Below are 25,001 nucleotides of genomic sequence, written 5' to 3'. Positions count from 1 at the left end.
AGTAATGGAGGTGCCTCCAACTTGAAGGCGCCTTAAAGCTTGTTGAAGGTGCCTCCACCTTGGAGGCGCCTTCAACAAGATTTAAGGCGCCTTAAACCTGGTCAAAACGACCGTTGAGCTGCGGATAGAGTTCTATCCGACCACTTACCTGGAGGCGCCTTGGACCTCTATTGGAGGCGCCTTGGACCCTCGAGATCATATTTCTAGAGGCTATTTAAAGCCCCCTGGAGCTAGGAATTCAAGACAACTCAAGCAATCAATTGTGTAGCCATTCCAAGCAATAGTTCTAAGCTTCCAAAGTGTAAAAGGCTTCTCCGTCTTCAGTAAAGGAGATTCTTTTTAGTGCGCTTCTCATTGCCCTGGATTAACAACCTCCTTGGTTGTAACCAGGTTAAATTCCTGTTTCTTTTCTGTTTACTGTTTTATTACTTTACTGCTTTATTTAATATTGCACTAATTTAGTTGAAAGCACGAGGAGGGTATAGTTTATTTTTGTTTTCAGCAATTCACCCCCCTCTTGCCGGCTTCCGCTGCACCTACAATTGGTATCAGAGCTTGATCTCCTCAGAAGGAATAACTGCCAACTGAAGCACTACAATCAAGACAATGGTCAGAGCGAACATCCATCCCCCATAGTTCGACGGAGACTTCGCCACATGGAAGCGCAAAATGGAGGTATTTTTTAAAACTGAATTTGACATTCTTTTAATAATGAAATATGGCTATACAGTTCCGTAAGATAACGAGGAAAACACCTGGACGAAAAAGGAACAAGCAGATTTCGTCGCCAACGGGAAGGCTGAGTTCCACCTACTCAGCGTTCTGCCGCCTCAGAAGGTAAATCGGATCGGAAGCTACGACTCCGCGAAAGATCTCTGGGAAAAATTCCTGGAGCTCCACGAAGGTACCTCCGAAGCAAAGCTAGCGAGGCGTGACATCCTCCGGATGAACCAAGGCGAGAAGGTAGCGCAACTCCAAGCGAGGATCAAAGAGCTGATAACTCAACTCAATAACCTTAGAGAAGAAGCAACGAACTGGGACTCGATCCGGTACGCGCTCAACGCTTTTCCGAGAACTTCCGATTGGGCCTCCTTAGTAGATGCGTACTACATCTCTAAAGACTTCGAGGTAAGTATTTTAGAACAATTGTTTTATGCTTTTTAACTTCACGAATCTCGAGTTGTAGAGCCCAATGGAGTGGAGAAGACCAGTTAGAACATTGTCTTAAAGGTTAAAATAAACGGTTCTGACTCAGAAGCCTCGATCGATAAATCCGAAGCGGCACTACTAGTAAAACGCTTCAATAAATTTTTTATTCTAATAAGTTTAGATCGCAGAGGCATCAATGAAAGAAAAGAATGATTCGTTGCTACAACTGCAACGAAGAAGGGAATATCAAGGAGGACTGCCCAAAATTGAAGAGCAAACAGAAGGATAAGGAAAGGAGCAAGAATCCAGCTCAACCCAAACACAACCTAAAGGCCACGTGGGATGGTTCATCGTCCTCCAAATCAGAAGTCGAAGAATTCTCGGGGATAGCACTGATGGCCAACCATCAGCTAGAAGAAACGTCTAGCTCAGAGATGAGCATCGATGAAGGGGGAGGAACATCATAAGAGGAAAGTTGCAGTGAAGGGGGAGACTCTCTGAGTCAGGTAAGTTAGGTACGCAATCTAACCCCGACTCAGTGTTTTCGCTTTATTAAATCTCTTTCTAAAGACTTATTCGAATTAGAAAAAGAAAATAAAGAATTGAAAATAAAATTAACAAAAGCATGTCCACTTGAGATGTACGATAGTATAAAATCAAAAAATGATAAATTAAAATTAGAAATTGAAAAATTGAAATCTGATGCATGCTTAAATAAATTTCCTAAATCGAAATTAAGAATTTATAGAAAATTAAATTGGTACAATAGAAAACACCAGGGTCAACTTAGAAAAGTGCAAAAAAAAAAATTCTGGCCCCCTAAATATGTACTTCTCTAAGCTTGTACCTTTCTCTCCCCCTTTGATCATAGCAAAAACGGGGTGATAGCTCAAAAAATATTTTAGAAATTTTTTTTAAGTCAAATAAAGTTTTTTAAAAAAATATCAAGTCAAATGAATTTTTGAATTTTCCAAAATTTTCAAGGAAAAATTAATTTTTAAAAATAATTCTTAGTAAAAATAAATGAGGTTTAAAGAAAATTTTAAGAAGAAAAAAAATCTATGACTTTTTCACAATAATTTCTAAGTCAAAATCGATTTTGTTTTTAGAATTAAATAATACTTTGAAAGTTTTTCAAACATTTTTTAAAAATTCTAAAAAAAAAATCGATTTTGACTTAGAAATTATTGTGAAAAAGTCATAGATGTTTTTTCTTCTTAGAATTTTCTTTAAATCTCAGCTATTTTTACTAAGAATTATTTTTAAAAATTAATTTTTCCTTGAAAATTTTTTAAAAATTCAAAAATTCATTTGACTTGAAATTTTTTTTCAAAAATTTATTTGACTTAGAAAATTTTTCTAAAATATTTTTTGAGCTATCACCCCGTTTTTGCTGTGATCAAAGGGGGAGAGAAAAGTACAAGCTTAGAGAAGTACATATTTAGGGGGAGAGAATTTTTTAAAAAATATTCTTTTTGTAGTTGCAATTTAATTTATTGCAAACTAACGCTTAATATGTGAGTTTAGTAATTTTCTTTTAAAATTACTTTTCTGTCTATTTTTACCCTAACTTAAACTTGGGTTGATGCACATCAAAAAGGGGGAGATTGTTGGTCCCCGTGGGTGTTTTGATGTGATCAACCAAGTTGGTTAGGTCCTGCTATGTTTGATCCCTGTGTCTGAGTGTGCAGGAGCTTAGGAGCGCAGGAAGTCGAGCGGAAGACGCAGCTAGTGAGAAGGACGGCACGGGAAGGGAGTCGACGGGCTCGGTGCGTCCGAAGGACGAGAGAGCTGTGGAAGAGTACACCGGTGGACGAGAAGAACGTGCGCGACGTTCGAGGGACGTTAAGCCGGGGAGGAAGACTGCTTGAGGAGAAGGCCGGGAATTGGGTTCGGGTGAGCCCTATTCCGGTTGGCCGTAATCACCCAAAAGATCGGAGCATCAGAAGTCAAAACAAAGGAAGAATCAGGCTGGAAACCGAGCTCAAGGCGCCCTCAACAAGTAATGGAGGCGCCTTAAAGCTTGTCGAAGGCGCCTCCACCTTGGAGGCGCCTTCAACAAGGTTTAAGGCGCCTTAAGCCCGGTCAAAATGACCGTTGAGCTGCGGATAGAGTTCTATCCGACCACTTACCTGGAGGTGCCTTGGACCTCTATTGGAGGCGCCTTAGACCCTCGAGATCAGATTTCCAGAGGCTATTTAAAGGCCCCTGGAGCTAGGAATTCAAGACAACTCAAGCAATCAATTGTGTAGTCATTCCAAGCAATAGTTCTAAGCTTCCAAAGTGTAAAAGGCTTCTCCGCTTTCAGTAAAGGAGATTCTTTTTAGTGCACTTCTCATTGCCCTGGATTAACAACCTCCTTGGTTGTAACCAGGTTAAATTCCTGTTTCTTTTTTGTTTACTATTTTATTACTTTACTGCTTTATTTACTATTGCACTAATTGAGTTGAAAGCACGAGGAGGGTATAGTTTATTTTTGTTTTCAGTAATTCACCCCCTTTTGCCTGCCTCAACTGCACCTACATCTAATACTTTCATGAGATTATGAACCATATTTTGCGTACTTATATTGGGAACTTTGTTGTAGTATATTTTGATGACATCTTGATTTATAGTAAGAATTTAGATGAGCTTGTCAATCATTTACAAAAAGTTCTACTTGTTTTGCCAAATGAAAAATTGTATGCTAACCTTCAAAAATATTCTTTTTGCACTAGTCAAATAGAGTTTCTTGGTTATATTGTTAGTGCTAAGGGAATAGCAGTTGATGAAGAAAAGGTTAAGACAATTCGTGAGTGGCCAACACCAAAAATGATAACTGAGTGTGATGCATTAGGAATAGGTATTTGAGTTGTGCTAATACAAGAATGTCGACCTCTTGCTTATTTTAGTGAGAAACTCAGTGGAGCAGCTTTGAACTATCCAACTTATGACAAGGAGATGTATGCATTGGTAAGGGCTTTAGAGACTTGGCAGCATTATTTGCAGCCCAAAGAGTTTGTCATTCACACTTATCATGAATCGTTGAAGCATTTGAAGAGACAAAATTCTTTGCTCAAAGGGAGATTGTGCGGCTTCATGGAGTACCGAGGAGCATAGTTTCAAATCGTGATGCAAAGTTCCTAAGCTACTTTTGGAAGCCATTATGGGAAAAATTGGGAACAAAGCTTTTGTTTTCTACAACTTATCATCCACAAATAGATGGACAAACTGAGGTAGTAAATCAAACTTTATCTACTTTATTGAGACCTATCATTCAAAAGAATTTAAAAGGTTGGGAAGATTATTTACCACATGTTGAATTTGCTTATAATAAATCTGTGCATTCTACTACTAATTTTTCACCTTTTAAAGTGGTATATGAGTTCAACCCTTTAACTCCTTTAGATTTGTCACCTTTGCTTGTCTCTGAGCGTGTCAGTTTAAATGGTACCAGAAAAACTAAGTTTGTGAGGCAACTAAATGAAAAAGTTCGATTGCAAATTGAAAAGAGGACTGAACAATATGCTATGCAAGCCAACAGGAGACGAAAGAAAGTGATCTTTGAACTCGGAGATTGGGTTTGGGTTCATATGAGGAAGGAAAGATTCCCTACTAAACGTCGTACTAAGTTGCATCCACGAGGAGATGGTCCATTTCAAGTCATTGATAGAATCAATGATAATGCATACAATCTTGACTTACCAGGTGAGTATAATGTGAGTGCTACATTTAATGTTTCTCATCTTTCTCCCTTTGATGTAGGTGCTTAAGATTCGAGGATGAATCATTTTGGGGAAAGGGGGAATGATGGAGTCAAAGAAATACAGCAACAAGCTAACGATATGGATCATGGTCAACCCACTCTAGATATTAATGATGATCCATTATGCATCAAGGGAGGCTCAATTACAAGGGCTAAGGCTAGAAAGATGAAGGAAGCATTTAATGTACTAATTGAAGATGTGAAGGCCAAAGCTATCATTGAAGAAGGTTTGACCAAGAGCAAGTTATTCGGTATAGTCAACCTAATTCAAGTCTTAGATGAGCTTAATTAGCACTTAAGTCTCATGTTTATGTAGTAGGGATATGTAGGCTTAATTTAGACTCAATTTCTACTTTTATTTGGGTTGTACTAAAGACATAAGCTTAAAATGGCTAAGTAGTTTACATAGACCTTTACTAAATGGGCTTTCTTTTTGGCCTTTTAGGATTTTTTTGGTCACCTTATAGCTATAAATAAAGGGGGTGACGGCCACACATGTATCTTTGACATATTTTTCAATCTAAAGCATGGTGAGGCTCTCACTTGTTGGTTCTTCATTGGATTAGAACTTATCAAGGCATTTTCCTTGTGGCATTCAAAGACTTATCAACCTCCATCCCAAGGTTATGGTGTCTACCATCTTCTATACCAAGGTTTATGCTTTCCTAAGCATTGGGTCGAGGTTCTTTTCATCAATCTTGTCGATTTAGTTCTTTCTTTCTTTATTCTTCCAATCATTGTGGGTTCTTGAGATATTTTTCTCTTTGGATTCACATCACAAACTCCCCCTTTGGGTAATGAAGACCTAACTTAAACCCTACATTAAAGTGATCTTCGAATCCAATCCCAAGCTTTCATAGTTAATGAGGCAATGGAGATGACTTCAGATCATTGAATGGAGATCGGAGAAGATGGAGATCGGCACCAATATAGAACTCCCAAAGGGAGAACCTTTTTCCCCTTGAAAAGGGGAAGAGACCCCCTTTTATAGGGCAGGACACGGGCATGGCACGGCCTGTGACACGGTAGTGTGGCATCCACAGGACTGGTTCCTTCTTGCCCTTGGCTAGGGTCACATGACTGTGTGGATTTACATGGTCATGTCGTGTTTGCTCTCTGGATGAGTGGCATGGCCGTGTGGGATCACACGACTATGTTTTGCTTGCTTACTGAATGAATGGCACGGTTTTCTAGGATCACATGACCGTGTCTTACTCCTCCTCTGGTTGGGCCACCCAGTCGTGGCCATCCTCCCTTCTGTACCTTTAACACGACTGTGTGGGATCACACGGCCAATGTCATTTACCTTTGTATGTTCTCCGGATTGTCAACGAACGCTGTTTTCACTCCAAAATGGCTCATATCAATAGAAAAATAGGTAAAGAGCAGATCTCTGACAAAGAAGAGTAATTATGCTGAAAGTAAGATAAGAAGTGTAAAAATACATGAATCAAGCATAAGTAAAGTATGTAAAATGTGAGTCAAAATATGCATAAAAGTGTATATAATCTACGTACATCACACCCCAAGCTTAAACCTTTGTTTGTCCTCAAGCAAAATGTCGTAATCTAAATTCATGTGCTCCTATAATACATCATAATCCCTAGTGTACTTTCCTAACTCTATCAACTAGTTTCATTGGTGAGCATGATCGTTGAAATAACTTAAGTATGACCTAAGCATAAGGTTTTGTGCACAGTGCAATAAGTAACTCAAACTCTTAAAGTTTCAATCTCTATCCTAGTCAAGTCATCATCCAATTGAGTTTTTAACGTTCTCAGTGATAGACACTTATTTGTCACACACTTGGTTCATATTCCTTAGGCTACAGAAGGTCTCAAAGGACTACTCGGGATCAAGACAAGTATAGCATTTATTTCTCCAGTAACCTAACTCAGTTAAAGGGGTAAATTGTTAGTTTCTACTCATGATAACTATTTTTTTTAATTCCTTATTCATCAGTTTTTTTTTGTGCTTTGAAGGTGAAGCACTAACACAAATGCAAATGCAAATGTAAGGATTTTTGATTTTTTTTCGAATAAGTTGACATGATCTGAGGTCATCTAGTAATCAAAATGTAATCCAAGAAATCACCATGGAAATTAAACTACTAAGTAAATAGGATGAATCATGACTATTCTAATGATATCTACCATTCAAGCTTAAGTTAAGTGAAGGTAAGATCCTTAAGGTTAGGCCAAAACTCAAACTTATCCCCGTACAATACTTAGCTCATTTCATGCAACCAGAGATAGAAAAAAAGAGGTATACTAAACATACTAGCATTATATCCACAACAATATGAATCAAGAAATGAACGTGTAAATAATTTTTTACTATTGGATAAGTCAGCAGTAGTAGGAACAATGTTCTCGATATGCCACAAAATAATTTAAAAGATGGTTAAAATGATGATCAAAACAAAGCTGGCAAACAAAATAAGAATATAAGCAAAGATGCAGGTTAAAAACTAAAACAAACAAAGCAAACAAAAGTCCAAACAAGAAAAATAAATGAAAGAGCTTAAAATGAAGCAAAATAAATGAAAGAGCTGAAAATGAAACAAAATGAATGAAAGTGATGAAAATATAAAGGAAAGAAAATGCAAAAGAGGGCTATGCAACCCCCCCCCCCCCCCCCCAGACCTAAACTTTGATCATCCCGATGAAATCAATATGGGGGTGGAGGCGGGGGAAAGGGAGGTCCTCGTCCTTGTCGGCTATAAAGGAAACCAGGGATCTGGCCAAGGTACTGATGGTACAGATAAAGAGTGTTTACCTGATGTCTAGTGATGTACATGGCCTCTACAAATTCTCTCATTCTTCCCTGGTCAGTATCATAATCCTAAACAAACTGGGTCACCTGGCCTTGGAAGTTCCTCATGAACTGGAAATGATCACGCACCTCCCGTTGGGACTTTCGAGCCGCAAAAACCGCTTTTTGCGTTGCGAAAACCTCGAAGTCTTGCCACAAATCCGTGCGAAAATATATAAAATAAATCATGTACATGTTTCTTACCTAGATCAGCCTTAGATCTACATGAACAAGAAGCGTTACCCTTGTTGCGAAGCCCTTCGCTTATTCCGCTCGTCCAAAAGGTTGCTGGATCTCGAGAGTGTCAAGCGTACACTCCTCTATACGTATCCACACGGACAAGAAAAATGGAGAAAACACCTTAGAGTGTGCTAGCACCCTAAAGGAGTCACGACAATGGAGGAGAGGGAGATTAAGAAAGAAGAGAGGAGGAAGAAGAAAGAGTGAATGCAACACTTAATTTGGTCGGCCACACATTGAGTGCTATATACCTCCATGTAATACCAAGAGTCATGGCTCTTGGTTTTCCTCATGAGGTGGCACACAATGAGGTGGCTCTTGATGATGTGGAACACCATCATTGGCCGGCCCCCATGCCATGTCACAATGAAGTGGCATTTGGTCAAGTCAAACTTGACCCTTCATCTTCCCTCTCAAGTCAAGTCAAACTTGACTCATTTATCTCCAATGGTTGATCAAATCTAACCACTGATTCAAGTCAATTTGATTTAATGAATCTTTATCCATTAAATTAAATTGATTCAATGAGTCATAATCTAAATTAGACTCATTTGACACATGAATCAAATTGAGTCCAACTCAATTAGTCTAATTTGGATTACTCTTAATCCAATTTGGTTCAGCATGCATATGAACCTAATCCTCTTGGTTCATCATATGAACCTATTCTCCTTCTAATTGCCCTTTGTGTGTGACCCTATAGGTTCTTGTAACGTTGGCAATGCTCCTAAACCCATTTAGAATCATAAGTAATGAGCGGTATCTAGCAACACATGTTCTCCTATCCTTGACATCACCTTGTGACTACTAATTGTGACTCTCACAATATGTGACAATGTTCTTCTATCCTTGACATCTAGATTGATCAAATGAGACATAGACCGTGTCATCCTCTAATCAATCTATATCTTGAACTCCAAGTAGACTCACTCTAAACAAATGAGCTCAATATTTTATATTGACTCATTTGGGCATGACCATGCACTTAGTGGTCTCACTCTATCAAGAATGATGATGTCACTCCCGTCATATAGGAGGGATAGATCCCATCTACATTACTCACATCCCTCCGCATAATTTATTACATACCCAGTAATCGCCTTTATAGTCCACCCAGTTACGGGTGACGTTTGACGAAGCCAAACTATGTAACTCCTTATGTAGGGAACCATGGTGACTTCAGGTCCAAGAACTGATAGTCATACTAATAGTCACATGAGAAAGTATATGACACTCATATAACGATCCATGATACTTTCTCATGGCGGGTCATTCAGTATACATTCTCCAATGCATACCCATGTGTCAACTTGATATCTCTATATCCATGACCAACATGCTAGTCTCATCACATTTACATTGTCCCTGAATGTTAATACTTGACTAGGAATGATTAAGAGTAGTGTTCTATATATCATCTCACTATCAATTCAACCAATCGATTGATAAAGATAAGAACATTCTACTCAAGGACGCTATTATACTTAGTTATTTGACACCAATACAAGTAAGTATAATAACCATAAAGAAATGTCTTTATAAGTATATAGGAATATGATACATTGAGTCCATATAACAATCATCATATGATTGGCTCTAGGGCTCTAACTAACACCTCCTAGAATTGGTCATCAAATAATTTAAAGCGACTCTCCAACATTTGTTGTTGGGCACTGTGCTTCTCATGTAGTGAATCCAAAGAGGCATGAAAAGTCAAATTTGGAAGGACTCATACCATAGGCAAAAGAATGTCTAGCATGTTCCGGATGTCCGAACGACTGTGGGTGTCCAGATGATGAAGGCTCAAGGTGGGGCCTGATGTCTCCTACCAGTGGGGGAACATACTTGGGATATATATCGGTAATAACCCAATTAGCGGGATTGTGAATTGACCTACACTCAGGACAAGGAAGACGTAACGAAAAACCATCCTTTTATGGAAAGGCAAACCTGTTCTCATCCCAGCAATGACAAGATAAGCATCGATATTGATCTTGTTGTTGCCATGAATGACTTCCAACCCATTAAGTTCACAACCTAAATTTATAGCTATTTGGGTGATTAAACCGTAAAAAATAATCAATCCTGAGGATGCTTCCCCAACTCTCACAAGGTTTTGCAAAAAATTAAAACTAGAATCAAAAACAAGTTTATTGAGCATAGCCCAAAGGGAGCAAAGTTCCACCTTTCTAACTACCTCGTCACTATCCCCTCTAACTACCTACTCATAACACAGTGTAGGTATCGGAATATGGGGTTTTGCATGTGGGAAGCTTTAGCTCTAGAGGGTTCATAAGGATTGTTTGACTCAGTAGTAGAGGTCCAAAATCTATTCCAATTAAAAGTAGAATCAAACTTTCAAGTGCCACCGGTAGGTAATCCAAAATAATTATTAAAATCACTAAATATTCACTGAAATTCTTGGTTCATTAATCTAAAGCTATATTGCTAATATAATCATCTTCAAAAGACAAGTGGATATCAATTGAACTTAGAAATTCAAGGATAAGTCGGGGATATGTTGGTAGATGTGAGTGCATCATATCATCCCAATCAAAAGAGCTAATAATCCAATCTACATCATCCCTAATTCCCAAAACATTTATGGTAGTTGGATCCATATATCTGCACACAATCTTTCTAACAACAAGAAAATCATATCTAGATTTATGCTCATCATTTCTAAAAATAATATGATGCTCATTATCGTTACCTTCGTCGCATATCATCCTCTTGCCTTTGCCCTATGATGTAGCTTTTTTCTTGCCTTTATCCCTTCCTGGTTCTTTTCCTCCACTAGATCCGCCACTTCCTCTTCGGATTCTTTCAAATGATGAGACATGATGGCAAGATAAGTGAGGGGAAGTGAATGATTTGAAGAAAAATGAGGAAAGATCTTGTGAGAAGAAGTAGATCTTGAGTAAGAAAGAGGAGAAGAAGATGAGGGATTTTTGGATTTGAAATTGAGTTTTAGGTCTAGATCTAGATTTGGATCTTGAAGAGGGGAGTCTAAGATCTAGATTTGTGAGGTGGATAATGTAACGCCCCGCCCCTCCTGCTAAGGAGACGGAAGTTACTTACACGTACATATACATACCTACTTACTACAGCGGAAGTCTTATTTATAAAAGTTAGAAACATTTCTTTTTTTTTTTCCTATATGAATCAACATGACTAATCACCTGGACATATAGAAATCACATAGCATACTTAACATGATTTGTAAGTCATAATGCCCAAACACAAAATTAAATGTCATGTAATCATAAAGCAGTAACATAACTAGGCATGGTTCTTATTAAACAAAAAGCAGGTCTTTCTCCTTTAGCCAGGCCAGACACTACCAAACACATCCTTCCAGCCCCTCCTGCTGCTCCCCTAGTTCATCCACTCCTTGCCTTTATCTGTGGTACAAGAAAGTAAGTTGTGAGCACTCATGGCTCAGTAAGTTCCTTTCCTACTCACAAAAACCGTATGACATATATCAAAATCACAAGACATAACACATGAAGGCAATTCATTATATCATGCAGCATATCATAGCATATCATAACATAAGCGTAAGGTATCATGACATAACATAACATAATCATCAATTTCACCCTGACATATCATAACATTATCATAAATATCATGGCATAGTCATAAGGTATATGCAAGGTAAATTCCTAACCATGTATCATGAAAACATATGCAATGTGTCCTTTGAAAACTTATACTATACATACTTAAACATAATCTTAACATGATTAGGGCCCTGGCTTGTACCACATACATAAATGCACGCGTCCTATGTAGGTCCAAGGTAGCAAGTCTTGAACCCTACAAGGCATACATACTAGGCCCGTTTCTTAGTCCATCGACCTAGGGGCACTTAGGAGCCCATCCCTAACGAGGCCCGTTTCTTAGTCCATCAACCCCGGGGCGCTTATGGAGCCTACCCTTGGTACAAGCCATACATAAAGTAAAATAGCATGTTCTTACATATCATGGTTCTTATCTCTTCTTGTACATCGTGTCACTTATCATATCATACCATATAGACTTTTGGGCACACAGCTCATCTTAATGGTATGTAAAGATTTGGGCACACAGCACATCATATATTTTATGCATAAATTGGGCACACAGCACATCATATATTTCATGCATAAATTGGGCACACAGCACATCATATATTTCATGCATAAATTTTGCACATAGCTTCATCATAAATAATACACACCATAGCATAAGGGTTTCCATCATGTATAGATCATAAGTATGCATAATTAAACATAGAAGCATGGAAAAACTTAAAATCATGGCATATAAGATACATGGAAAACATAATTCGATCTCTAACCCTAATGTCTCTTTGTAGACGAACCATATAAGTTGGGTTTATGGTGAAAACTTCATCCCAACATGTGAACCCTAAGCAAGCATCACTTCTTATACCATAAGAACTATCATGAGCAAGTTTAGGTAGAGTTCTAGGTTACTTAGACTTACAACTTATCATGGTCGAACCTTATCAAGCATGCATTGGGTTAAAGACTATCATTCAAGCTTGTGAACCCTAAACAACTTCCATAGCAAACATTTCAAGGAATAATATGAGCATGGTTGAGTTAGGTTCTAAGTTTCCTAAGTCCTTCATCACGTATTGGCCGAAACTTGTAGAGTTTGAAATTAGGGTTCAAGTGCCCTAAAAACATGAGAACCTTAAACAACCTTCATAGCAAATATATCAAGGAATAACGTGAACATAGTTGAGCTAGGTTCTAAATTCCCTAAGCCCTAGATCTTGATGTGGCCGAAACATGTAGGGTTTAGAATTAGGGTTCAAGTGCCCTAAAAACATGAGAATCTTAAATAACTTTCATAGCAAAAATATCAAGAAATAACATGAGCATAGTTGAGTTAGGTTCTAGGTTCCCTAAGTCCTTCATCATGACATGGCCGAATACTATAGGATTAAAAATTTAGGTTCAAGTGTCCTAAAAGCATGAAGACCTTAAACAACTTTCATAGCATATATATCAAGGAATAACATGAGCATAGTTGGGTTAGGTTCTAAGTTCCCTAAGCCCTAGATCTTGATGTGGCCGAAACATGTAGGGTTTAAAATTAGGGTTCAAGTGCCCTAAAAACATGAGAACCCTAAACAACTTTCATAGCAAAAATATTAAGGAATAACATGATCATAATTGAGTTAGGTTCTAGGTTTCCTAAGTTATACATCATGTAATGGCCGAATACTATAGGACTAAAAATTTGGGTTCAAGTGTCCTAAAAGCATGGAAATCTTAAACAACTTTCATAGCATATATATCAAGGAGTAACATGAGCATAGTAGAGTTAGGTTCTAAGTTTCTTAAGTCCTAAATCATGAAGTGGCCGAATGATATAGAGCATGAATTTAATTTCCATACAACAATAAACATGAGCCCACTAGATTAGCTACATAACATTTCATCAAGGAGATCATGAGCATCTTAGATTTTGCTTTAAATTCTCCTAGGCTTTTAAAAAAAAACTCCAAACATAACCGAACCTTCATGGACATAAATAGAGTTTAACTAAACATATAATCATGGCATATCATAATAGTTTCATGACTTATCTTAAGGAGATCTTGGCATACTTAGTTTTAACTTAAAGTTCTCCTAGGCCCTTAGTTTTTACCATGGCCGAATACTCATGGATCTAGGTTTTATCAAACATTTTTAACATAGATAAGTTCTTACCATAAAATACATGCTACAAGAGAATTATTCAAACATATTAATCTAGATCCTTTCATTCTCTATATCCTTCCTTTGATCTTATCTTGGTTAGAATTCCTTCATGATGTTTCCTTAGCTTTCTCTTTCTTTTTATATGCAACCGAATCTTCATAGCAAAAATAAGAGCTATTGTACCACAGGTGAGGGGAACTTACATCCTTTCGCTTGTGGTTTTCCTTAGAGAAAAAGGTGTTCTAGTGATAAGGAAGGTGGAAGCTTCTTCTTCTTGTATCTTCTCTTGTTTCCTTTGCTTGTAATGGCTAGAACTTGAAGTTTCCTTCTCGGTAGTTAGCTTTCTTGGAGAAGAACTTAACTTAGAAATTGGTATGAGGAGAGGAAAGGAGTTTCTTGGTTCGGTGAGAATGGAGAAGGAAGAAGGAGGAAGAAGAAAATGAATTAAATCCCTTTGTTTTCTTCTCTAATCCTATTTATCCCTTGCCAATGAGACATGTCCCCATTCTTCCCCCCAACTCCTCTTTTCCCTCACTCCATTAATTCCCACGAAAATAGAGACGGGAAGGGAAGTAGTCAATCCTTCTTTTGCTTGCTCTCTTTTCTTAACCAAGAGGGAAAAAGGAGGTAAGCAACTTGGTTTTCTCTTGCTCTTTTGCTTAGTTTTCTTTTCTCCTTTAACTAAATTTTTCATTCCTTTCATTCCAATTATTTCTTCTTATCCTAATGGTTATCATTCATAAATCTATCTCCATCATTTGTGAGAGGTTCAAGATTCAATCCTTGACCTCACCTCTTCTTATTCTATATTTCTTCTTTTTGTTTTTATTTTCTTTTTTCTCTTATTCTTTTCATTTCTATGCTCTAAGGAAAAAAAAATATATTCATACACCTATCTTATAATTTCGTGGGTGTTACAGATAAAGAGAGATTGAGGAGGAAAAGGATTGGGAAGAAAGAATGAGTGAAAAGGTTGATCTTGGAAAGGGTGTGCAGTGGACACGGCCTCAACACGACCATGTCTTATAGACACGGCCCAGTCGAGGGCATCTTCACACGATCGTGTCAGGTGACACGACCTGTTTCTTCCTCTTTTCAGCCAGATCCACACGTCCACTGTGTCTATTTCTTCTCTGCCATCCTCACACGGCAGTGTGAAGTCATACGACCATGTTATTCTTCCTCTCAGCTGGGTTCACATGGCCGTGTAAAATCACACGGCCACCTTCTTCTTTCTTTCAGCAAAGTCCACACGATCGTGTTGTTGGGACTTTCGGGCCGTAAAAACTGCTTTTTACGTTGCGGAAACCCCGAAGTCTTGCCACTGGATCCGTGCGAAGATATTTAAAATTTTACATGTACATGTTTGTAATCCTAGATCTACCTTAGATCTACATGAAAGGAAGTATACCTTTGAAGCGAAGTCCTTCGCAAATCCCGCTAGTCCAAGGTCCGTCGGATCTCAAGTGTGTTCAAGTGTACACACCTCTAGAAGTATCCACATGGGACAAGAGATGGAAGAAAAACACCTAGAGTGTGCTAGCACTCTTCGATGTTTCGGCCAAGGAGGAGAGGGAGAGAAGAAGAGTGAGAGGAGGAAGAAGAAGGAATGAATGAGCACACAATGCACTTGATTCCTCAATTAAAGTGGCCGACCACTTATTGGAAGGTTATAAACCTCCATGGAATATCAAGAGTCAAGGCTCTTGATCTCCCTCATTAGGTGGCACACCTTGATGATGTGGAACACCATGATTGGCCGGCCCATGCCAAGTGGTTTTGGTCAAGTCAAACTTGACCAATGAAGTGGCATTTGGTCAAGTCAAACTTGACCCTTCACCTTCCCTCTCAAGTCAAGTCAAACTTGACCCATTTATCTCCCATGGTTAATCAAATCCAACCATAGATTCAAGTCAATTTGATTTAATGAATCTTTATTCATTAAATTAAATTGATTCAATGAGTCATAATCTAAATTAGACTCATTGGACACATGAATCAAATTGAGTCCAATTCAATTAGTTTAATTTGGATTACTCTTAATCCAATTTGGTTCATCATATGAACCTAATCCTTTTGGTTCATCATATAAACTCATTCTCCATCTAATTGCCCTTTGTGTGTGACCCTATAGGTTCTTGTAACGTTGGCAATGCTCCTAAACTTATTTAGAAGCATAAGTAATGAGCGGTATCTAGCAACACATCATTACTACCCAAGTTACAAGAATGTTGAGATCCAACATCACCTTGTGACTACTAATTGTGACCCCCACAATATATGATAATGTCCTTCTATCCTTGACATTTAGATTGATTAAATTTAGGCATAGACCGTGTCATTCTCTAATCAATCTATATCTTGAACTCCAAGTAGACTCACTCTAAGCAAATGAGCTCAATATCTCATATTGACTCATTTGGGCATGGTCATGCACTTAGTGGTCTCACTCTATCAAGAATGATGATGTCACTCCCGTTATATAGGAGGGATAGATCTCATCTACATCACTCACATCCCTTCGCATAATTTGTTACATACCTAGTAATCGCCTTTATAGTCCACCCAGTTACGGGTGGCGTTTGACAACGCCAAAGTATGTAACTCCTTATGTAGGGAACCATGGTGACTTCAGGTCCAAGGATTGATAGTCATACTAATGGTCACATGAGAAAGTATATGACATTTATATAACGATCCATGATACTTTCTCATGGCAGGTCATTCAGTATACATTCTCCAATGCATACCCATGTGTCAACTTGAATCTCTATATCCATGACTTGTGAGATCAAGTCATCGAGTTGACCTACATGCTAGTCTTGTCGCATTAACATTGTCCCTGAATGTTAATACTTGACTAGAAATGATTAAGAGTAGTGTTCTCTATATTATCTCACTATCGATTCAACCAATCAATTGATATATATAAGAACCTTCTACTCAAGGACGCTATTATACTTATTTATTTGGCACCAATACAAGTAAGTATAATAACTATAAAGAAATGTCTTTATAAACATATAGGAATATAATACATCAAATCCATACAACAATCATCACATGATTGGCTCTAGGGCTTTAACTAACACGTGTGGTTTCACACGACCTGATACTCTCCCAACTTTGTTTATGTCACACGGCGTGTAAAGTCACACGGTCGGCTCTATAGAGTGTACAAGGATTGAGTTTTCTCCTTTTTTTTTTTACTTTGATAATGCTTCCATGCCCATGGAGATGACTCACAACCTAAAAATAAAATAAAGAAACACTTAGACAAACTAACTAAGAGAATAAAATTTAAATCTAAACTACCTAAAAATCCTTAGGTTGCCTCTAAAGAAACGCTTGTTTTAAATCTTTAGCTCAACCCCATCTCCATTGAAACTGATTATACCCATGGAGGCACGACTTTTCCTCCTTGGGTTGGTGCAGCTGACTCTTCTTCCTTCATTCTTGCCCTTTCAAGGCAGATGCACTTTTCATTATTTTTTGGGGGCCTTCTCCCAACTCTTGCTAGATTATGTGTTTCATCCAGCAGCCTCCCATAAAGATGGAAGTTCCATTCCTCAGTTTTATATGTGTCCACCTTGCTGCAAATGCTTACGAGACAAGAAGAGACATCATTAGGGAATTTAGATAAATCAAATTCTAACATTTCTTTACCAATGGTCAGAGATAGTTTATGATTCTTTACATCAATAATGGCTCCAGTAGTCGTAAGGAAAGGTCTTCTTAAAATGATTGGGATCCTTGGATCTTCTTTCATGTCTAAAACAACAAAATATGTGGGTATGATACAACCACCCACCTCTACCAGCATGTCATCGACGATACCTATTGGATACCTGTATGAATGATCTGCTAACTGAACTGTCATAGTAGTAAGTTTAAAGTTTTTAAGGCCTAGCTTATTACAGACTGAATATGGAATGAGGCTAATACCTGCCTCCAAATCATAAAAAGCTTTTTCTATAAATTCAGTGCCTATGGTGTTGAGATGTATACTATAAGTCTAGCTTTTGTATGAACATCTGTTTTTGAGATATTTTGAAATAAGAATCACTTTAGTCAAATGTCTGCATTTTATATTTATATATATGTCGATGTAGTTGTCCATTTAATTTATAATGTAGATAACATGGTGTGTGGTGCCACACAGAAGATCATGTTATCGGTTCCTTATAAATTATAAATAGTATCTCACAACCAAGATGGATAGGGACAAACCATTGGAACGGTTGTAGTGTAATTTGGTATTAGTTTGTCTTGACTATATAATTACACTAGTACACTATGTGTGTATTGAGCAGGACCATTTGAGGTTGTTCGATTTATACTGACTACATAAAAGAACAGAACCTCTATTATTATGATTGTGCGTACTCTTAATCCCGATATAATAACAAACACATATACTTAGTATTTATTTCTTTAACTTATCAATGGGTGAGATTTATTCGTTGAATCAATAGGCCATCGGAAGGTAGTACCATTTATATGGTGTGTTGTTGATTATAAAGGGAAACTGTGTCCTATTTATTTAGGTTGATGATGTCCCCTTGAGGAGCTCATAAAGATTATCATGTAAAACCTGCAGGTGAACTTAGTCCAACATGATAATAAAGTTGAGTGGTACTACTCTTGGAGTCAGATATTAATTAAATGAGTTGTCAGTAGCTTATTTAATTAACGAACATACGATATCTAAAACACAGGGAGATTAACACACTCATGATAACTAGGAGCCCATATTGTAATATGGGATTGGTGCGGTAGTTCAATAATGACTCTTTAGTGGTATGGGTTATTATTGATGAACTTGAGTTGAGTGTTCGGGTCGAACACAGGAAACTCAAGTCCATTAGGAGGTCAAAACAAATTTCTTACCCAAGCAAAGGGTCAGCCAAGCCTTGCTTGGTGCCCAAGATAAGGGTCGGCCAAGCCTTGCTTGGTGCCGAAGCAAAGGGCCGACCACAATAGGAATAAAAAGGAGATTTTATTTAAAATAGAATTTTGTTAAAATTTTTCCTTTTACAGCTATTTACAATGGTTTAAAAGAGAGATTTAAATTTTGTTAAAATATTTCCTTTTTTTTGTAAACATCCATGATAGGAATAAAAGGGAAATTTTATTTAAAATAGTTTTTTGTTAAAATCTTTCCTTTTTAGTCGCCAACAAAGATTATAAAAGAAGAGAGGGTGGTGCCCAAAAACTAACCTAAGAATCCTCTTCTATTCTCTTGTGGTCGGCACCCCTCCCCTCTTATTTTCCCCTTGCTTCTTTCCCTAGGGCCAGCGACATCTTTCCCTTCTTTTTCATTAGGGTCGATGCCCCTTTGGAGAAGAGTTTACTTTGTGGCTGGTTGCTTGGAGGAGAAGAAGAAGAGAAGGAGGCATCCTATTCTAGCATCTCTTGGTGGCCGAAAGATTGGAAACAAGAAGAATGAGTCGGGTGGTTTTATCTTCTAGATCGTCGCCCACATGACATCCAAGAGGAGGAGAGGAATACAACAGAAGATCAAAAGGTCTTAGCATACGAGGAAAGGTACAACTAATTCTTATTCCATAGCGCAATTAGTTTGTTTTTCTTCGTATGGATCCTGAACACCAGCACAAGAGGCCAACAATCTTATGCTTCAATCAAGGTGCACTTTGATCAATCAAGAACTTACTTGATTGATAAAACACATGTCTGATCGAGCATGTGGATTGCTAGGAAAGGTTCTGTGCTCATACAAAATTTTGTACAGGGGATTTACAAAGAATGGAACTTCCAGCGCCAACAATTGGTATCAGAGCAGGTTTTCTACCTCTTAGTGTTTGGGTTTTGCTTAAATTATGCACTGTTCATATATAATTTAGGCAGGATAATTGTAGGATATGTAAAATATATTAACTCTCTGGTTGCAGGCATCCAAGTTCCAACTATTATGGCCTATTGTGTTTTTATGTGATTTGAACCCTCGGGCATGTCGAGGGTATTTTGTGTGTGCATAATTGTAATTATTAAATACAGCTAGAGCTGTATTAGTTTATTTTACATTTTGTTCGATCTAGATTACATGTACATTCCTTTGTGGAATATAGAATCGATAAATGTAATTTTTTATTTCTTATTGTTGCGTCTTGATATGTGTGGTGCTACCTTGAGGACCGGAGGCGCGGTGAAGAAGGAAGCAAGATAGACGCAACGAAATAAACCCTAAGGCCGGCGGCTAGGTTTTCTCCTCCTCACCTGGCTAGGTTGGCGGCGGCTAGGGTGGGTGGCATACGAAGGACAGTGATGGATGAGGCCATAATAGTTGGAAATTTATTTTCATATTTATTGCCTTTATATGTTGTATTTGTGTGCTTGTGTCCATGTGTGATGTGTGTGCATGTTAAAATTCCTCGATTTTAAATAACTAAGTGGGAGAGGAATTATTTAAATAAATTCCACAGTATCCATTACTGGTTTGTAAGTGATGCATACAAACTTGCGTGTTGTCTTTAAGTGTCTTCCTCCATATCAGATGAGTTTGTTTGCGAATCACTAGATCAAACTTCCTCTATGGATGATTATAGGAAATTCTTTAGGTTTGTGTGATCTTCTCCATCTGAAGGGGCACAATTCTAATTAATGGACTAAGTATCAAGTAATGGATACACTTAGAGGCATTTAATAATATCCTCTCCATCGGAGTCACTACTATTATTTGTGTGACCAAAGACAAACCGACTATTAATTTTATTTGTCTTAAAGTTAGGTTGACAAGATAATAAAATTAATGGGTAAAACCTCCTCTTACAAATGTTTGAATTAGTATATGTCCACACTATCGTGGCATACGAAATTCACGGTGTGTTGAGGTGTTGGTGAATTTAAATTATATTATTCGAGGAATCAATATTATTTAAAATTCTAAAGTTTTGACCAAATATTTTATTTTGTGATTCTTAGGATTTCAAAATGGCTTTCAATCCTCTTGCTGTTATTTTAAAAGAAAACAAACTTACCGGTCCTAATTATATTGATTGGAAATGAAACTTAGATATTGTCTTAACTGCTGAAGGATACAAGTTTGTACTTTTTGAAGTCTGTCCTAATATTCTTGATAGCGATTCTAATGAAGAGGAGATTGACAGACATAGTAAATGGGTCAAGGCAGATGAGATGGCGCGGTGTTACATTTTGGCTTCTGTGTCAAATGTGCTGCAACATCAACATCAGGCCATGCCTACTGCCTATGACATGATGTACAATCTCAAAGAACTCTTCGGACACCAAAATCGGGCTGCCAGGCAGGAGGCTATGAGAAACCTGACGACGACCACCATGACTGAGGGGACACCCGTGAGGGATCATATCCTCAAAATGATGGCTCACTTGAACGAGATACAAATCATTGGAGCTGAAATTGATGGGGAAACACAGGTCGATATCATTCTCCAAATGCTACCCAAGAGTTATGAGTAGTTCCGCCTGAACTATAACATGAACAAAAGAACTTATTCATTGGTGGAACTTCTGACAGAACTCCAAGCAATAGAAGGGCTATTTCGTCAAAGTTCTCAAATTCACATTGCTGAAAATGTTTCTACTTCTAAGCCGAAAGGCAGAAAGAAGAAAAAGAAACAAGTTGGTTCAGCAAAGAAAGTGATTCGACCTCAAGGGACTGGACCGCAAGCAGGTGTGACGAAGCCGAAGGGCAAGTGCTTCACATGCAAGTAGTTTGGACATTGGAAGGTAGATTGTCCTCGCAGAAAGGAGAAAAATAAAGGTATATCTCATTCATTAGTTATTGAAACATATTTAGCGATGTTATGCACCAGTACCTGGTGTGTAGATATGGGAGCCACTGATCATGTCTGCAATTCATTGCAGGGGTTCCAGGAAACTCAACGACTACATGAAGGGGAGATCACTATCTACATAGGCAATGCTATGAAAGTGATGGTTGTTGTAATGGGAGATGTTTATTTATCTTTTGATAGAAATAAAACATTGATTTTGAGAAATTGTCTTTACGTATCATGTTTTAAAATAACTTGATTTCAGTTTCTAAATTATTTATGGAGGGATATTCTGTTTCATTTTATGACAAAGTAGTTGTAAAGAAAAATAGGGAGGTTATCTATTCTGGTACGTTGGTTGACAATTTTTACACTCTTAATCCCATAACTCCCACGATGCAACAAATGGAAATTAATAACACATCTTCTAATTCTAATAAGAGAAAGCAGCATTCGAAAATGAACCAAACATATCTTTGGCATCTAAGGCTAGGTCATATTAACTTGAGTAGGATTCAAAGGTTAATAGCCGATTGACCTTTGGGTTCATTGGTGGTGGAAAACTTTCCAACCTGCGAATCTTGCTTGGAAGGAAAAATGACCAAGAGACATTTTAAGGCACAGGGGTATAGAGCTAAAGAAGTGTTGGAATTGGCTCATTCTGATTTGTGTGGACCTATGACTATCCAAGAAAGAGGTGGTTTCAAATATTTTGTCTCTTTTATAGATGACTATTCGAGATATGGGTGGATTTACTTGATGCGGCTCAAGTTTGAATGCTTTGATAAGTTCAAAGAGTACAAGGCTGATGTGGAGAAACGCCATGGTAAAAATATCAAGATACTATTGTCAGATCATAGTGGAGAGTACCTCTTAGGAGAGTTTAGGAATTACTCATCAGAGGCTGGGATTCAATCCTAATTATTTGCACCTGGTACAACCCAACAGAATAGTGTGGTGGAATGAAGGAATAGGACTCTTATGGAAATAGTTAGATCAATGATGATTTATTTAGAATTACCAAATTCATTTTGGGGATATGCTCTAGAAATGGAGACGTACATTCTGAACTTGGTACCTACTAAGTCAGTACCCTCTGTTGGTCCCTTTGGAGGTCGGCAAGAGGGGAGGAGTGAATTGCCCTGAAAAATAAATTACACCTTTCTCATATTTTCAACTTAATAATAAAACTTGTAACTTTAAATAAAAGAGACTAATTAAAAAAAACTCAGATGCAGAGGGTTTACTTGGTTTGCAATCAGAGGATTGCTAATCCAAGGAAAGGATGGTGCACTATCTGATGATCTCCTCTGGGCGGAGTAGCCTCTTACAGCGTTGACAACACAAAAAGAAAGAACAAAATTGAAAGCACTGGATTACAAGTTCATTGATTAATCTATGCAAATTAGTGTTATATTTATAGCACTGGTCGGGGCGTCCCAAAGGGTTCCGGGCACCCTGGGGGGGATAAAACTTTATCCTCTAACGTTCAGATCGAGTCAAACCTCGATATGGTCAAAATCGACTTCCGGGTGCCCTGAATGGTTCCGACCGCCCGGACCACTTAAGTCAACCCAGTTGACTTTTTGTGATCTGGTTCCACTGCTCTGGTTCAGCTCGTCTCGATTCGGGTCTTCTGTTCCGGCTCCACTAGCTTGAGTGATCTCAGCCATCCGGAATAGGGCTCACCCGAACCCAAGTTCCTGCCTTCTCCTCGAGCAGCCTTCCTTCCCAGTTTCTTGTCCCTCGAACGTCACGTACGTTCTTCTCGTCCACCGGTGTACTCTTCCGTGGTCACCTCATCCCTCGGACGCACCGAGCCCGTCGGCTCTCTCCCCGTGCCCTCCTTCTCGCTAGTCGCATCTTCCGCTCGACTTCCTGTGTTCCTAAGCTCCTACACACTTAGACACAAGGGTTAGACAAAACAGGACCTAACTTAACTTGTTTGATCACATCAAAACACCTTGGGGTTCCAACAATCTCCCCCTTTTTGATGTGAGCAACCCAAGTTAAGATAGGGTAAGCATATGCAAGAAAAACAATTCATTTTTCAAATAAGTCCAAAAAATAATTTCAGTTTATTTAATACCACCTCCCCCTAGACTATTTAACATACTTCTCCCCATTTGATCACATAAAAAATGGGGTTCTTTTTAATAAGTCTAAGGTAAATTCTAACTTAAAAAAAAATGAAGTTAGAAAATTTGAGAATTTTCCAAAAGTTTAAGTTTTGTAAAAATTCTAAGTAATCAAATTTTAAGTTTTTTTTTAAAAAAAAATTCTAAGGCAAATTGCGATAGAAAAATTTTCAAAGTTTTTGAAAACATAATTTTTGAGTTTAAAAAAAAATTTAAAAAAAAAATCCTAAGCAAGAAATTTTTATGCAATGGAAAACTTTCAAAATTTCTAAGTTAAAAACATAGGGAAAAAATCAAATTTGCAACAGAAATATTTCTAAGTTATACAAAATTTTCAAAACAAATGTTTACAAACTTTTAAGAATTATTTAATTCTAATTTTAATACTTTTTTAAAAAATTTAATTAAACATTTGATTTCAATATTTTGGCTTCCAGGTAGTGGCAAGGCACTAGACCTTCTTGGTTATTGGAGCAACAACCACTTCCTTAAACAAAGCCTCATAAAGAAACTATCTATTTAACTTTCTCGCTGAAAATGCTAAGTTTAATTTTTAAATTCAAGTTAAACATATTTTCGGAACCCAATAGAGGTTCCTACCTACAGGGTTAATCAAGTATTTCCTAGGTACATAGGCTTTTGATATTTTTCTAATTTGACTTTGGTGAAACCTATAGTACCAGTTTAGTTCTCTATAATTTTTAAAACCAGAAATATTTGAACCGTTAGACTTTCTCAATCTTTCTATTTCTTCTTTTAATTTTTCATTTTCAAGTTTCAATTTATCAAAATCCTCTATTAGACATGATTTTGCCAAAATTCTTTTTGTTTCTAAAATTTTATTTTTTAATTTGGTATTTTTATTTTCTAATTTATACATGGATTTTGCCATAGCCTTAATACCAAAGTAAAGTCTATCAGTCGATAAGAGACATACCTCACTTACCATATCAGACTTGAAGCCTGACTCTCCCCCTACTTCACTGCAATCATCTGAGGTCGCTCCCCCTTCATCGATGCTAGGTTCTGATGTACTTTTCCCCTCATAGCTTACCATCAATGCTATCTCGATATATTCTTGAATCTCGGACTCAGATGATAAAGTGTCGTCCCAAGTGGCTTTTAGGTTCTTGTGGTTCTTGGTTATCTTGACCATGTCCTTCTTGAGTTCTGGGCAATCTTCTTTTAAGTGTCCTTCTTTTTGACACTGGTAGCAACGAACCATTCTTCTATTTCTTTGATTTTTCTTATTCTGCATTTCTTTAAACCTATTAGATCTAAAGAACTTTTTGAAATTTCTTACCATATATGCTTCCTGATCCTCTTCTGAGTCTGACTCGAGTTCATCCTTCTTGGTTGCATTTAGTGCCATTATTTGACTTGATTCCTTAGCTGTCCCTACACACCTGGTTTCATG

The sequence above is a fragment of the Zingiber officinale genome, chromosome 8B, assembly GCF_018446385.1.
Source record: "Zingiber officinale cultivar Zhangliang chromosome 8B, Zo_v1.1, whole genome shotgun sequence".
NCBI lineage: Eukaryota > Viridiplantae > Streptophyta > Magnoliopsida > Zingiberales > Zingiberaceae > Zingiber > Zingiber officinale.
This window is presented reverse-complemented; position numbering follows the sequence as displayed.